This window comes from Oncorhynchus tshawytscha, linkage group LG18 (genome assembly GCF_018296145.1).
Source record: "Oncorhynchus tshawytscha isolate Ot180627B linkage group LG18, Otsh_v2.0, whole genome shotgun sequence".
NCBI classification, from domain to species: domain Eukaryota; kingdom Metazoa; phylum Chordata; class Actinopteri; order Salmoniformes; family Salmonidae; genus Oncorhynchus; species Oncorhynchus tshawytscha.
This window is the reverse complement of record NC_056446.1, coordinates 26,122,959-26,138,101: the sequence shown is the minus strand read 5'-3', so window position 1 is coordinate 26,138,101 and position 15,143 is coordinate 26,122,959. Positions and strand designations below refer to the sequence as shown.

Here is a 15,143-nt window from a genome sequence, read left to right as displayed (position 1 = left end):
CTTTTTATTATCATACACAAATGTTTTATTAGGATTGTTTGTGTATTGTGGGTATGTAACTGGTCTGGGATGGAGGGCAGGTTTTCAGTGGGAAAATGGTAGAGAGATGGCATGAGACTCAAGAGTAGAGTACAAAGGGTGTCTTTTCACAAGCGGACATCTGAACAGTGCGGATCTCAAAGAAACATTTAATTGGCTTAAGCTGCTGTGTCAAATCCTATCGCCTGACTAACACAGTGGACACACACACCATATGGGTGTTAATCTTCAGCTGTCTGTGCCAACCTTTAACAGTTCTAAACGTACGCCTGGGATGGCCACTGCTGGGGAGGTCCGGGGGTAAAATAATATAGGGGAAATACTGCACACACAATTAGAGTGTCTAAAGCCCGCCACGTTTCATGCTCAGGCAGAGAGAAGTAGAGGTAAATTACAAGGGTATAACTCGTCCCCCTGGACAAGCACGCACTGTTCTGTATAGGCCAAGTGGCCTCCTATAGAGAGGGGGAGGGGTGGTGCTGTACAGGGGTTAAGACATCCCAAACCCTCAGACCTATGGCATACATCCCTCACACAGAAGCACAGACGCACCAGTACATTGGAACAGAACACAGCTCTGTTAGCCAGTAGGCATGGCGTGACATGGTTGGAACTGAGCAGGATCCCTTAATTAGGGACAACAGAACAAGAGAGCTTGTCCAAGACCTGTCTGTGCATGCCGACAGACACTCTCCCTCTCTCAAATGTCAGGGCTGGGTTTATCCTCCATCTTGTAAAATGACATGTTAACATTAGAGGTCAACCGATTAAAATAGGAATGGACGATTAATTAGGGCCGATTTCAAGTTTATAACATTCAGAAATCGGTATTTTTGGACACCGATTTTGCCGTTTTTTTTTACACCTTTATTTAATATTTTTTAACTAGGCAAGTCAGTTAACGTGTACTCTCAACTAAAAAACATACCCATTTGAAACTGCCTATTTCTCAGGCTCAGAAACTGAACTAGAATATGCATATAATTGTCAGATTAGGATAGAAAACTCTAACGTTTCCAAAACTGTCAAAATAATTGTCTGTGAGTAGCACAGAACTGATATTGCAGGAGAAAACCTGAGGAAAATCAAACCAGGAAGTGCTGTTTTTCCTGAAAGCTCTCTGTTCCATTGGATACCTTGCCTCCATTTAAGAACACATTCTTATTTTCAATGACGGCCTAGGAACCGTGGGTTAACTGCCTCGTTCAGGGGCAGAACGACAGATTTTCACCTTGTCAGCTCAGGGGATCCAATCTTGCAACCTTACAGTTAACTAGTCCAACACAATAACGACCTGCCTCCCTCTCGTTGCACTCCACAAGGAGACTGCCTGTTACGCGAATGCAGTAAGCCAAGGTAAGTTGCTAGCTAGTTAAACTTATCTTATAAAAAACAATCAATCATAATCACTAGTTAACTACACATGGTTGATGATATTACTCAATATTATCTAGCGTGTCCTGTGTTGCATATAATCTGACTGAGCATACAAATATCTAAGGATCTGACTGAGCGGTGGTAGGCAGAAGCAGGCGCGTAAACATTCATTCAAACAGCACTTTCGTGCGTTTTGCCAGCAGCTCTTCGTTGTGCGTCAAGCATTGCGCTGTTAATAACTTCAAGCCTATCAACTCCAGAGATGAGGCTGGTGTAACCGAAGTGAAATGGCTAGCTAGTTAGCGTTTCAAATGTCACTCGCTCTGAGCCTTGGGGTGGTTGTTCCCCTTGCTCTGCATGGGTAACGCTGCTTCGATGGTGGCTGTTGTCGTTGTGTTCCTGGTTCGAGCCTAGGGAGGAGCGAGGAGAGGGACGGAAGCTATACTGTTACACTGGCAATACTACAGTGCCTATAAGAACATCCAATAGTCAAAGGTTAATGAAATACAAATGGTATAGAGGGAAATAGTCCTATAATAACTACAACCTAAAAATTCTTACCTGGGAATATTGAAGACTCGTGTTAAAAGGAACCACCAGCTTTCATATGTTCTCATGTTCTGAGCAAGGAACTTAAACGTTAGCTTTTTTACATGGCACATATTGCACTTTTACTTTATTCTCCAACACTTTGTTTTTGCATTATTTAAACCAAATTGAACGTGTTTCATTTATTTGAGGCTAAATAGATTTTATTGATGTAAGTTAAGTGTTCATTCAGTATTGTTGTAATAGTCATTATTACAAATAAATAAAAATAAATATATATATATATATAGTGCCTTGCGAAAGTATTCGCCCCCCTTGAACTTTGCGACCTTTTGCCACATTTCAGGCTTCAAACAAAGATATAAAACTGTATTTTTTTGTGAAGAATCAACAAGTGGGACACAATCATGAAGTGGAACGACATTTATTGGATATTTCAACCTTTAACAAATCAAAAACTGAAAAATTGGGCGTGCAAAATTATTCAGCCCCTTTACTTTCAATGCAGCAAACTCTCTCCAGAAGTTCAGTGAGGATCTCAAATACAGGACCATTCTGGAAGAAAACCTGATGGAGTCTGCAAAAGACCTGAGACTGGGACGGAGATTTGTCTTCCAACAAGACAATGATCCAAAACATAAAGCAAAATCTACAATGGAATGGTTCAAAAATAAACCTATCCAGGTGTTAGAATGGCCAAGTCAAAGTCCAGACCTGAATCCAATCGAGAATATGTGGAAAGAACTGAAAACTGCTGTTTACAAATGCTCTCCATCCAACCTCACTGAGCTCGAGCTGTTTTGCAAGGAGGAATGGGAAAAAATTTCAGTCTCTCGATGTGCAAAACTGATTGAGACATACCCCAAGCGACTTACAGCTGTAATCGCAGCAAAAGGTGGCGCTACAAAGTATTAACTTAAGGGGGCTGAATAATTTTGCACGCCCAATTTTTCAGTTTTTGATTTGTTAAAAAAGTTTGAAATATCCAATAAATGTCGTTCCACTTCATGATTGTGTCTCACTTCATGATTGTGTCCCACTTGTTGTTGATTCTTCACAAAAAAAATACAGTTTTATATCTTTATGTTTGAAGCCTGAAATGGTCGCAAAGTTCAAGGGGGCCAAATACTTTCAAGGCACTGTATGTGTGTATATATATATATGTGTATATATATATATATATATATATATATATATATATATATATATGCACTTTTTATAATGTATTTTTTTTATATAAATCGGCATCGGCTTTTTTGGCCCTCCAATAAATCGGTATCGGCGTTGAAAAATCATAATCGGTCGACCTCTAGTTAACATGTACTAAGTCCACTGTACTACCACCCCACTACTGTATCGTAGGCTAAGTGGCCAACGACAGACAAGCCATCCCCTACTACACATAGACCTTCAAATAATGATGCCTGCCTTCTTGCTCCCTGAATTAGCCTATTGGGTACGCTACAGTTCACCCACAGGGTATTTCAGTCTCGCCGAGTAGGTGACCTCTGACCTTTCAGGGTTGAATTTACATGGCCATGCCACCACCCTTTTGGGATGAACGAGAGGCAAGTGTATAGACACACCCTCGTCAAGGCCATCACAAAAAAAATGCACACACCATGCACGGGCACGAACACACCTCAAGAAAGTTTAAGATCTACAGATTGTGTGTTTGTAAGCGAGAGTGTACAATTTCAAATACATTTAAGAGTTGCAGTTGTAAAAATTTGCCTCGTCAAAAATTGTTGTTTAACAAGGGAAGTATTTAGGTAGGCTAATCATCAAGGTATGTATTAAAGTATTCGCAAAGGTAGCGATTTGAGACGGTAGAAGAATGGCTACAACTTTCTCTTTCTAACCATGTCATTTTGTGACACGTTTTTACTGTAAACCCTTCCTACATGCTATAAGTGTTAGTTGGTATTGTATAGAACACACACACTTATTTTTTTCCTCAACAAAGAAAACAGTCACTAACCACAGATTTGACATAACGTTAAATAAAATGAGTCAGGAGATTTGTGTCTGAACCTCTTCGGTACTGTAGTCACCTCTGACCAGTGAATTCCAGCCATGTCAGGGCAGTGTGAGCTCTCACCTCAAGACTAAGGGACCACCCACTGGTGGACGTCTGACTGCCGTCAATTTCACACGATTCTACGTGTACTCTCGGCTGGCAAACACTACCGGTGTGTCCATGCTTAAAAGTGCATCAGACTGAAGTGTCCACCAGTAAATCGACTCTCCCCCAAACAGCTACCATATGTACACACACACACACACACACACACACACACACACACTATAGGTGACAGGATGCAATCTTTCCAACAAGTCAGTTTGTCAAATTTCTGCCCTGCTAGAGCTGCCCCAGTCAACTGTAAGTGCTGTTATTGTGAAGTGGTAATGTCAAGGAGAAACAACAGCTCAGCCGTGAAGTGGTAGGCCACGCAAGCTCACAGAATGGGACCGTCGAGTGCTGAAGCATGTAAAAATCATCTGTCCTCGGTTGCAACACTCACTACTGAGTTCGTTGAGAGCTTCATGAAATGGATTCCCATGGCCGAGCAGCCGCACAAGTCTAAGATCACCATGTGCAATGCCAAGCGTTAACTGGAGTGTTATAAAGCTCGCCTCCATTGGACTCTGGAGCAGTGGAAACGCATTTCTCTGGAGTGATGAATCACGCTTCACCATCTGGCAGTCTGACGGACGAATGTGGGTTTGGCGGAGTCCAGGAGAACGCTACCTGCCCGAAAGCATAGTGCCAACTGTAAAGTTTGGTGGATGGGAAATAATGCTCTGGGGCAGTTTTTCATAGTTCGGGCCCCTTAGTTCCAGTGAAGGGAAGTCTTAAACGCTAAAGCATACAATGACATAGACAATTCTGTGCTTCCAACTTTGTGGCAACAGTTTGGGGAAAGCCCTTTCCTGTTTCAGCATGACAGTGCCCTGTGCATAAAGCAAGGTCCATACAGAAATGATTTGTCAAGGTCGGTGGAAGAACTTGACCTGCCAGCCAGACCTAAACGCCCAATGTCAGTGCCCGACCTCATTAATGCACGTGGCTGAATAGAAGCAAGTCCCCGCAGAAATGTTCCAAAATCTAGTGGAAAGCCTTCCCAGAAGAGTGGAGGCTGTTATAGCAGCAAAGGGGGGACCAACTCCATATTAATGCCCATGATTTTGGAATGAGATGTTTGACGAGCAGGTTTCTACATACTTTTGTTCATGTAGTGTACAAGTTTCATACTAGCACTCAGCTTTGTGGGTTAAAACTGAGACTTCGCTGCTTTCTGGAGCTTGAGACTCCCTCAGTGTGTGTGCGCGCATTGTATTTAAAACTTCTTATGGCTGCAGGGGCAGTATTGAGTAGCTTGGATGAAAGGTGCCCAGAGTAAACTGCCTGCTCCTCAGTCCCAGTTGCTAATATATGCATATTATTATTATTATTATTAGTATTGGAATAAAAACTCTGAAGTTTCTAAAACTGTTTGAATGATGTCTGAGTATAACAGAACCCATATGGCAGGCAAAAACCTGAGAAGAAATCCAAACAGGAAGTGGGCAATCTGAGGTTGGTCAATTTTCAACCCAGCCCCTATTGAATACACAGTGGGATATTGGTTATGTTGCACTTCCAAAGGCTTCCACTAGACGTCAACCGCCTTTAGAAACTTGTTTGAGGATTCTACTGTGAAGTGGGACCGAATGAGTCAGGTCTGCCAGCAGTGATGCGCTGGTCACACGAATTTCACATGAGGTATCTCCCGTTCCTTTGCTTTTCTGAAGACAAATTAATTCTACGGTTGGAATATTTTTGAAGTTTTATGTTAAAAACACCCTAAAGAAAGATTCCATACATCGTTTGACATGTTTCTACAGACAGTAACAGAAGCAACGCGCTTCATGACTTTGGATTGGTTTATCAAACGTGCTAACAAAAGTAGCTCTTTGGACATAAATGGACATTATCGAACGAAATCAAACATTTAATGTGGAACTGGGATTCCTGGAAGTGCATTCTTATGAAGATCAAAGGTAAGTGAATATTTACAATGTTATTTATGACTAATGTTGACTACCCAATATGGCAGATATCTTTTTGGCTGCTTTGTTATCTGAAAGCTGTTCTCAGATTATTGCATGGTTTGCTTTTTCCGTAAAGTTTTTTTTAAATCTGTCATAGCGGTTGCATTAAGGAGAAGTGTATCTTTATTTCCATGTCTAACAATTGTCTTTTCATTGACATTTATGAGTATTTCTGTAAAATGATTTGGCTCTCTGCAATATCACCGGATGTTTATGGAACTAGTGAACGTAACGCGCCAATGAATACTGAGATTTAATATAAATATGCACTTTATCGAACAAAACATATGTATTGTGTAACATGAAGTCCTATGGAGTGTCATCTGATGAAGATCAAAGGTTAGTGATTAATTTTATCTCCATTTGTGCTTTTTGTGACTCCTCTCTTTGGCTGGAAAAATGGCTGAATTATTCTGTGACTTGGCGGTGACCTAACAATCATTTGTGGTGCTTTCACTGTAAAGCCTATTTGAAATCGGACACTGTGGTGGGATTAACAAGAGTACCTTTAAAATGGTATAAGATACATGTATATTTGAGGAATTTTTAATTATGAGATTTCTGTTGGTTTGAATTTCGCGCTCTGCCCTTTTGCTGGCTGTGGTCATATGCAGCCCTAAGAAGTTAAATCAGGGCAAGGTTCTGTATGTAGGTGATCTGAATATAGGCCCGTGGGTAAAGAGCTCAGGTCAGTTGGTAGTCATGTATCTCTAAATCATGTCTTTGGAACAGTTTAATCGTCAACACGTTCAAAAATGTAACAGTAAACGTCTTCATCGCTGTCACTATAAGAAAAAAAAAGGTTAAGGTATTTACAGACTTTATCCTGCTGAAAAAAAACTGTTAATACTCAGGTATTAAAATACATTTTTAGCTTGTTGGGAAAAACCTGTTTAAAATGCCGATGAAAGAGAGTGAATGACAAACAGTGCAGTTAAATGTTATTGCAGCAGCCTTATGACAGCAAGCTGTTCTATAGTGGACAATGATTTCCATCAGTCCTTATGACAGCATAAATACTTCAATTATTGACACAAAGCTCCCTCCTGCAGGGACATTCCAGACTCTAGGCCCCCAAAATAAATTGCTCTCCAAAAGGAAATCCTGGGATGAGGGAGGGGGGGGGACAACAAACCCTCCCTCTAGCAGTGCAGTGCTCAGCGCTCGTACACAACAAACCAAAAATATCAGCAAGCGCCGAGCAGTGTCCAACAGGTCCCTGCCTGCCCCTTTCTGCCTCCAGTTTGGGCCACGGAAACAGTGGTTGGACACACACAGGCACATATATTTGAGGACTTCAGGAAACAAATGCTGATGCTTGTCAGTCTGCCATCCTTCGACAAACAAACACAAATGCGTGTAGGTCAGATGACAGAGTTGCCATAAAGAGCAACAGGAAGCAGCACTCACAGCAGATGTCCCCTTATCAAGGCTGCAGGTGACCACTACAACACACACACACACACACACACAATACTAAAAACGTTAATGCAACACACAAACAAAACAAACACCCTCCTGTCCATAAACTGTCAATCTTTACCTCCACATCATTATTAATACACAATCTGGTTGCTATGGAGAGTGAGTAGCAGGGCCATGAACCAAGTCACACTGATTTGCATGTTGGTTAAGGGCACACTTTGCATTGAGGCCCTTTTGCATGCAAAATCCCGACAGGAGCAGAGGAAGAGGAGAGAATGGAGGGTAGGGGTGTTCTCTGCTTCAAATGGCACCAGAGCCTTCAGTGCCTGGAGCTTCCAAACTGATATCAGCCATTTAGTCTTCAGATGAATGGAATTAATTAGGGGGGTATTAGTACGGCCTTTACATTCTCACAACATGTCTCAAATTATAATGCTCTGTACACAAGTCAGTGTGTGAGTGCATGCATAAGTGTTTGCATTCATGCATTTTGTGTTGTGTGCAATAGCCAAAATGTCTGTTTGTGGCAAGGAAAATGACGAGCTCAAGTTCAAGCTAAATGTCTTGCTTGTTGGCACAGCTCACTTCCTTTTCCTGTACGGCAAGCAGGAAAGGCCATTCAGCTGTGCAGGAAGACAAACAGGCCAGTTTGACAGGGCCAATTTGGTGTTTTCCTCATCAGCAAGGACAAACAGCAAAGCCCCCCTCCCACCCCTTTCTGGCTTAAAAACACACACACACACAGTGCTCTGTAGGCGCAGAGATATATTAAATTAGAGATATCTTACAAAAGTTCACTTCCTCATCTTGTTGCTCCTATTTTCTCCTAAGAGATCGTTTTTTTCTCTCTTCCACATAAACTGCTGAAGTCATGGCTTTGCCTGGAACAACAGACAGGTGTGCGGAGACTGATTTCCTCCTATTCAATACCAACCATACCCCAACACACAAATCACCACAACACAGGCAGTATATTGTATAGTATTAGAATCAAATATAAAGTCAAATCTGAACCTTAATGCGCAGACAATTTCTCGCTTGTCTTTTTGCCAAGCAAACCTTTGTGGAAGGTACAACGCTGAGCCTCTCGTACATTAAACGTCGTCCAGATATGTTGCGTTCTTCTTGTAGGCGTATTTGGCAGGGAAACTGAAGCGAGCTCTATAGCCTATTGCTGGTTTCTGAGTCTTTTATTAAGGAATGTGAAACAATGTGTGTTTGTTGCTCTTCATTAAATCATGCATAGCTCTTTTTTTTACCTAAAATAAGTTTGTTCATATGGGCAGAATATTATCTATAGGCTATAGCATACCAAATGTTGATCCGTTATGAAAATAAAACAGTTAATGAGAGTGGAAAAAAAACATATCCTGTAAAGTACAGATGTTTCAATTATACTCGGTCACATGACTAGCCTATAGAAATGTAAACATTGTGATATTAGAGCGTAAGTAACTATAGCCTATGATTTAAGGGACTACAGTCCATTTGTAACTGGGCTCTCACCATCAGTCATCATCATTAGGCTATTCACAATTCAAATTTAATCAACTCACATGCGCAACTCAATCCCCATCATGTATTAATTGATAAGTGAGGAGACACACATTGGGTCTAACAACCAAGATCTAGGACGGTGGTCACCAACCGGTCGATCTCAGAGGTATTCGTAGTCGATCACCAAACTATGATGTAAAAATTACAAAATTATTTTCAGTGTAGTGCTGTTGGCGGTAGGTGAACTTGATTCAGCTGCCCTAGCGCCGGGAAGGCAAAGTGTTCCCAGTTTTAACCATTTCATGCATCTGAAAGGCCGGTTATGGCTCACATCAACACAATCCTCCCAGAAACCCCAGACGACGTAATCTCTATTGCACTACCCTTTCCCACCTGGACAAAAGTAACACCTATGTGAGAATGCTATTCATTGGCTACAGCTCAGCGTTCAACACCATAGTGCCCTCAACGCTCATCACTAAGCTAAAGACCCTGGGACTAAACACCTCCTTCTGCAACTGGATCCTGGACTTCCTGACGGGCCGCCCCAGGTGGTAAAGGGTAGATAACAATTAGGGATGCACAATAAATATACAAGAAATACAAAAAAAAAAAAAAGGAAATACAATAAAGCATTTAGAAATAAATGTAATTAATTATTTGTTTTATTTAAGTAAAAAAAGTAATTTATATTTAAAAATCGGTGAACATATCGGAATCGGACGATGTTAGCTAAAAATGCCAACATCGGTATCGCCCAGTTCGTTTAACGCCAATGTTAAAAACCGATGTCAAAGCTGTCATGCATACCTACAGTGGGGCAAAAAAGTATTTAGTCAGCCACCAATTGTGCAAGTTCTCCCACTTAAAAAGATGAGAGGCCTGTAATTTTCATCATAGGTACACTTCAACTATGACAGACAAAATTTGAAAAGAAAATGATGAATAATGAATTTATTTGCAAATTATGGTGGAAAATAAGTATTTGGTCAATAACAAAAGTTTCTCAATACTTTGTTATATACGCTTTGTTGGCAATGACAGAGGTCAAACATTTTCTGTAAGTCTTCACAAGGTTTTCACACACTGTTGCTGGTATTTTGGCCCATTCCTACATGCAGATCTCCTCTAGAGCAGTGATGTTTTGGGGCTGTTGCTGGGCAACACGGACTTTCAACTCTCTCCAAAGATTTTCTATGGGGTTGAGATCTGGAGACTGGCTAGGCCACTCCAGGACCTTGAAATGCTTCTTACGAAGCCACTCCTTCGTTGCCCGGGCGGTGTGTTTGGGATCATTGTCATGCTGAAAGACCCAGCCACGTTTCATCTTCCATGCCCTTGCTGATGGGAGGTTTTCACTCAAAATCTCACGATACATGGACTCATTCATTCTTTCCTTTACACGGATCAGTCGTCCTGGTCCCTTTGCAGAAAAACAGCCCCAAAGCATGATGTTTCCACCCCCATGCTTCACAGTAGGTATGGTGTTCTTTGGATGCAACTCAGCATTCTTTTTCCTCCAAACACAACGAGTTGAGTTTTTACCAAAAAGTTATATTTTGGTTTCATCTGACCATATGACATTCTCCCAATCTTCTTCTGGATCATCCAAATGCTCTCTAGCAAACTTCAGACGGACCTGGACATGTACTGGCTTAAGCAGGGGGACACGTCTGGCACTGCAGGATTTGAGTCCCTGGCGGCATAGTGTGTTACTGATGGTAGGCTTTGTTACTTTGTTCCCAGCTCTCTGCAGGTCATTCACTAGGTCTCCCCGTATGGTTCTGGGATTTTTGCTCACCGTTCTTGTGATCATTTTGACCCCACGGGGTGAGATCTTGCGTGGAGCCACAGATCGAGGGAGATTATCAGTTGGCTTGTATGTCTTCCATTTCCTAATAATTGCTCCCACAGTTGATTTCTTCAAACCAAGCTGCTTACCTATTGCAGATTCAGTCTTCCCAGCCTGGTGCAGGTCTACAATTTTGTTTCTGGTGTCCTTTGTCAGCTCTTTGGTCTTGGCCATAGTGGAGTTTGGAGTGTGACTGTTTGAGGTTGTGGACAGGTGCCTTTTATACTGATAACAAGTTCAAACAGGTGCCATTAATACAGGTAACGAGTGGAGGACAGAGGAGCCTCTTAAAAAATAAGTTACAGGTCTGTGAGAGCCAGAAATCTTGCTTGTTAGTAGGTGACCAAATACCTATTTTCCACCATAATTTGCAAATAAATTCATTAAAAATCCTACAATGTGATTTTCTGGATTTTTTTTCTCTCATTTTGTCTGTCATGGTTGAAGTGTACCTATGATGAAAATTACAGGCTTCATCTTTTTAAGTGGGAGAACTTGCACAATTGGTGGCTGACGAAATACTTTTTTGCCCCACTGTATATATATATATAACGTGACGTAATGACGCCACGTAAAATTTGGCGCTACACTTGTAACACAGCACCCCTAACCAAGCCCACAATGTCTGCTGTTTGGATCGAGCAGTCAACAAGTCAAACAGTCATTTGAAAGAGTAAGAACAGTGAGACAACTCAAAAGGCGAAATCCATTAAAGCCAAGATAATGGGATTCATTGCACTTAACCCATGACAGAGAACGGTTGATTGTCATGTTGGCTTTTGACGCCTGGTCGATCACTGGTACACACTCCCAAGTGCGCTATTTTTCAGATGTTGCCCTACCGGAGTTACACAGTAATAGCGTCACTGCTATTAGCTTCACGACATACATACTATGGAATGCCGTTTGGGTCTTTGCGTGTCAAAAAAGATACAGTAGCACTGTCAAAGCTGTACAAAAAAAGTCTGCAAACAAGCAAACACCGGCCACGAACAATGCGTTTACAATACCGCGTTGGCAATAAGCATTATTTGTTTGACAGCAACTTCTGGGGTAGCTAGCTTTGGCTTGGTACCTAGCTATCACCAATACAACCAGCCTGATAACAATGACCAGCAGAAACTGCAGTCATTTTCATTATTCTTAGCAATGATTTAGGAATCCTTGTGAGTAAGTATTAGCTAGGTAGCCACTTGTTGTTCGCCTATTGAAATTGAACTTCAGTTCATGAAAATAAATAGCTAGCCAGCTACTTAACCCTGTTGCCCAAAGTTAATGTCATAAGCAGCCAGCTAGCTTCATTTGGCTAGTGAGGCTCAACCAGACTGGGTTGTGTGTGGTGAAGCTAGCCACAATAAAGATTAGGCATAATAGTGGACTTTGCGGTTTGCCTTCAAAATAAATGTATGTCATTGACAGTGATGCAAATGAATACAAATAGTATAATTATGCCATACTTTTATTTTGAAGGCAAAACGCAAAGTCCACTATTGTGGCTAATTCTTATTGTGGCACATAGATGGGTCTGACCCATCTTCACATAGATTGGGCCGACCACCAGTAATCAAATAAGAAGGGTCTTATGAGGGTTATTTTAGGTGATGACACCTAGCTAACGATAACTGTTTCAGTAGCTTATGTCATTTTGCTATGTTTTTGGGGAAGAACATTGTTTGCATCCATGAGCTAGCTAGCATTTTTTTATGACCAACACTATAGGTGCACGAGAGAACTTTACCAATATCATAGCATGCGTATCAGTGAATCGTTGTGACATGAAATATGAGTAATAGTGTAACCAATGTGTAATAACTACGTAAAAAATGTTCAATTATGTGACGTGCAGTCATATTCAGGTCTTGACTGGTCAACAAGCGTACTCGACATGTATCCTTTTTGACATGCAAAGACCCACACGGCGTTCCATAGAAATCCTGCTTGACAATGAAACGACTGAAGAAATGAACGAAACAGCACATCAAGTAAGTGAAAGAAATCAGTTTTGATTATGTTTTACTGGTAATGGGGACATACGCAAATGCCAACCAATTCATGTTTGGGTCAGTGTGGTGTGTGTGTAACCTTCATTTAACTAGGAAAGTCAGTTAAGAACAAATTCTTGTTTTACAATGACGGCCTACCCCGGCCAAACCCTCCCCTAACCCGGACGACACTAGGCAAATTGTGCACCGCCCTATGGGACTCCCAACCACGGCCAGATGTGATAGAGCCTGGATTCGAACCAGGATCTGTAGTGACACCTCTAGCACTGAGATGCAGTGCCCTAGACCGATGTGTGACTCAGGATACAGCTGCTGTTTTTATAAGTTAATGTTTAAGTTGTTATTCAACACTGTCAACACTTTGTTAAAACACTTTTTTTATAAGCCGTAAAATGTGAGTTCTCCCTAATTCCACTCACGCTACAACCGGCACTGCAGCTGTAACGAATGAGTACAACCGGCACTGCAGCTGTAACAAATGAGTACAACCGGCACTGCAGCTGTAACGAATGAGTACAACCGGCACTGCAGCTGTAACGAATGAGTACAACCGGCACTGCAGCTGTAACGAATGAGTACAACCGGCACTGCAGCTGTAACGAATGAGTACAACCGGCACTGCAGCTGTAACGAATGAGTACAACCGGCACTGCAGCTGTAACGAATGAGTACAACCGGCACTGCAGCTGTAACGAATGAGTACAACCGGCACAGCAGCTGTAACGAATGAGTACAACCGGCACTGCAGCTGTAACGAATGAGTACAACCGGCACTGCAGCTGTAACGAATGAGTACAACCGGCACTGCAGCTGTAACGAATGAGTACAACCGGCACTGCAGCTGTAACGAATGAGTACAACCGGCACTGCAGCTGTAACGAATGAGTACAACCGGCACTGCAGCTGTAACGAATGAGTACAACCGGCACTGCAGCTGTAACGAATGAGTACAACCGGCACAGCAGCTGTAACGAATGAGTACAACCAGCACTGCAGCTGTAATGAATGAGTAAAGCAAAGTGTTGTTTCGATAAGCTTGCATTGTTATTATTAGCAGCTTGTGTCTTTTTTAATAGAGGAATATTTCAGACTCTGGTCATAGGAGAAACATGAATTGGTGCATGAGGCAGAAATAATGCAGTGACTTGAGTTTCACCATCAGCTGGAAGACTATGTCCACTTTTCTCAGCAGAGGGAGAGAGAGCGGAGGGAAGTGAGTCAGGTGAGAGGCAGCCTCAACACTGCTCCCTCCCCTCAGACTGAACATCAGTAAAAAAAAAATTAAAAAAAGAGCTAATTATGGTCATTCACCTGTGCCTCACAAGTAATACAAATTATCGATTACCATTATATACTTAAATTGTTAAATAGGATTTCAAAATTGTCTGAGAAGAACAACATTGGCAGGGCAATTCAAGCATAGACAGTATGCAGTGATAATGTATTGGGCCTATAGCTTACTGCACAAACCTCATTGCTACAGAACTGTTTTTCATGTTTTTCCTTTTTATCTGAGCGGTAGATCTCAGTTTGCTTTTGGACTGAGAAAGTTATCTTGACTCAGAAGGTTGGCGACCACTGATCTAGGACTATAATTTAATATTTCTTTGTCATGACATTTCATAACCTGATTACCAGATATTTTTGTTTATAAAGCACACTTGGCAACTGATTTGGGGTCATTCTAAATAAAATGTCCTGAATAATGGAAAGAACAATACCATTGGGTATTACGCAATAGCACACAGTGGACTAGCTGTCCAATCCGACACACAGAAACATGTGACGTTCGGAATGACAATTTCATCACCACACTGTAAAAGTATTTGGGTGATTTTGAAGCCTTTGTTCATGTTTTTGTTCAAGGCCCCCATACTACACATTGAGGATGAGGAAGTGATTTGCTGTTTGTGTTATGTTTCTCAAAAACCTGATTTCACAAAAAAAGTATGCCTGGACCCTTCTATAACATATATTTCCATAAAACATTTAGATGTGGTTGTAAAAAAGAACACTTCTCCTTTAAATCTTTACCTTGATGCTTTCTTACTAGATCCTGCTGTAAAGCAGACAATATCAATTTACTCACTCGACTGTCATTCAGAAAATGATTTACTGGATCAGCTGATGGTCGACAATAGGCCTATCACAATACATGCCAGACTAAACCACTGGCCACCAAAAGGGCATCTAACGAAGTTAGTCCATGTATAATTATTGAAGAACCACGTTAATGACGAATCAAGTTAAAGGTGACTTTCGGTTAGCGTAGGCTATAGAAACTTTCGATATTGCATTCACATACA

General features: G+C 41.5%; 1 protein-coding gene across 1 annotated transcript in view; it reads right to left on the bottom strand.

The window, feature by feature from the left end:
- Positions 1–15,143, bottom strand: part of LOC112217379 (pleckstrin homology domain-containing family G member 1-like) — a 144,602-nt gene that overhangs the window by 118,538 nt on the left and 10,921 nt on the right.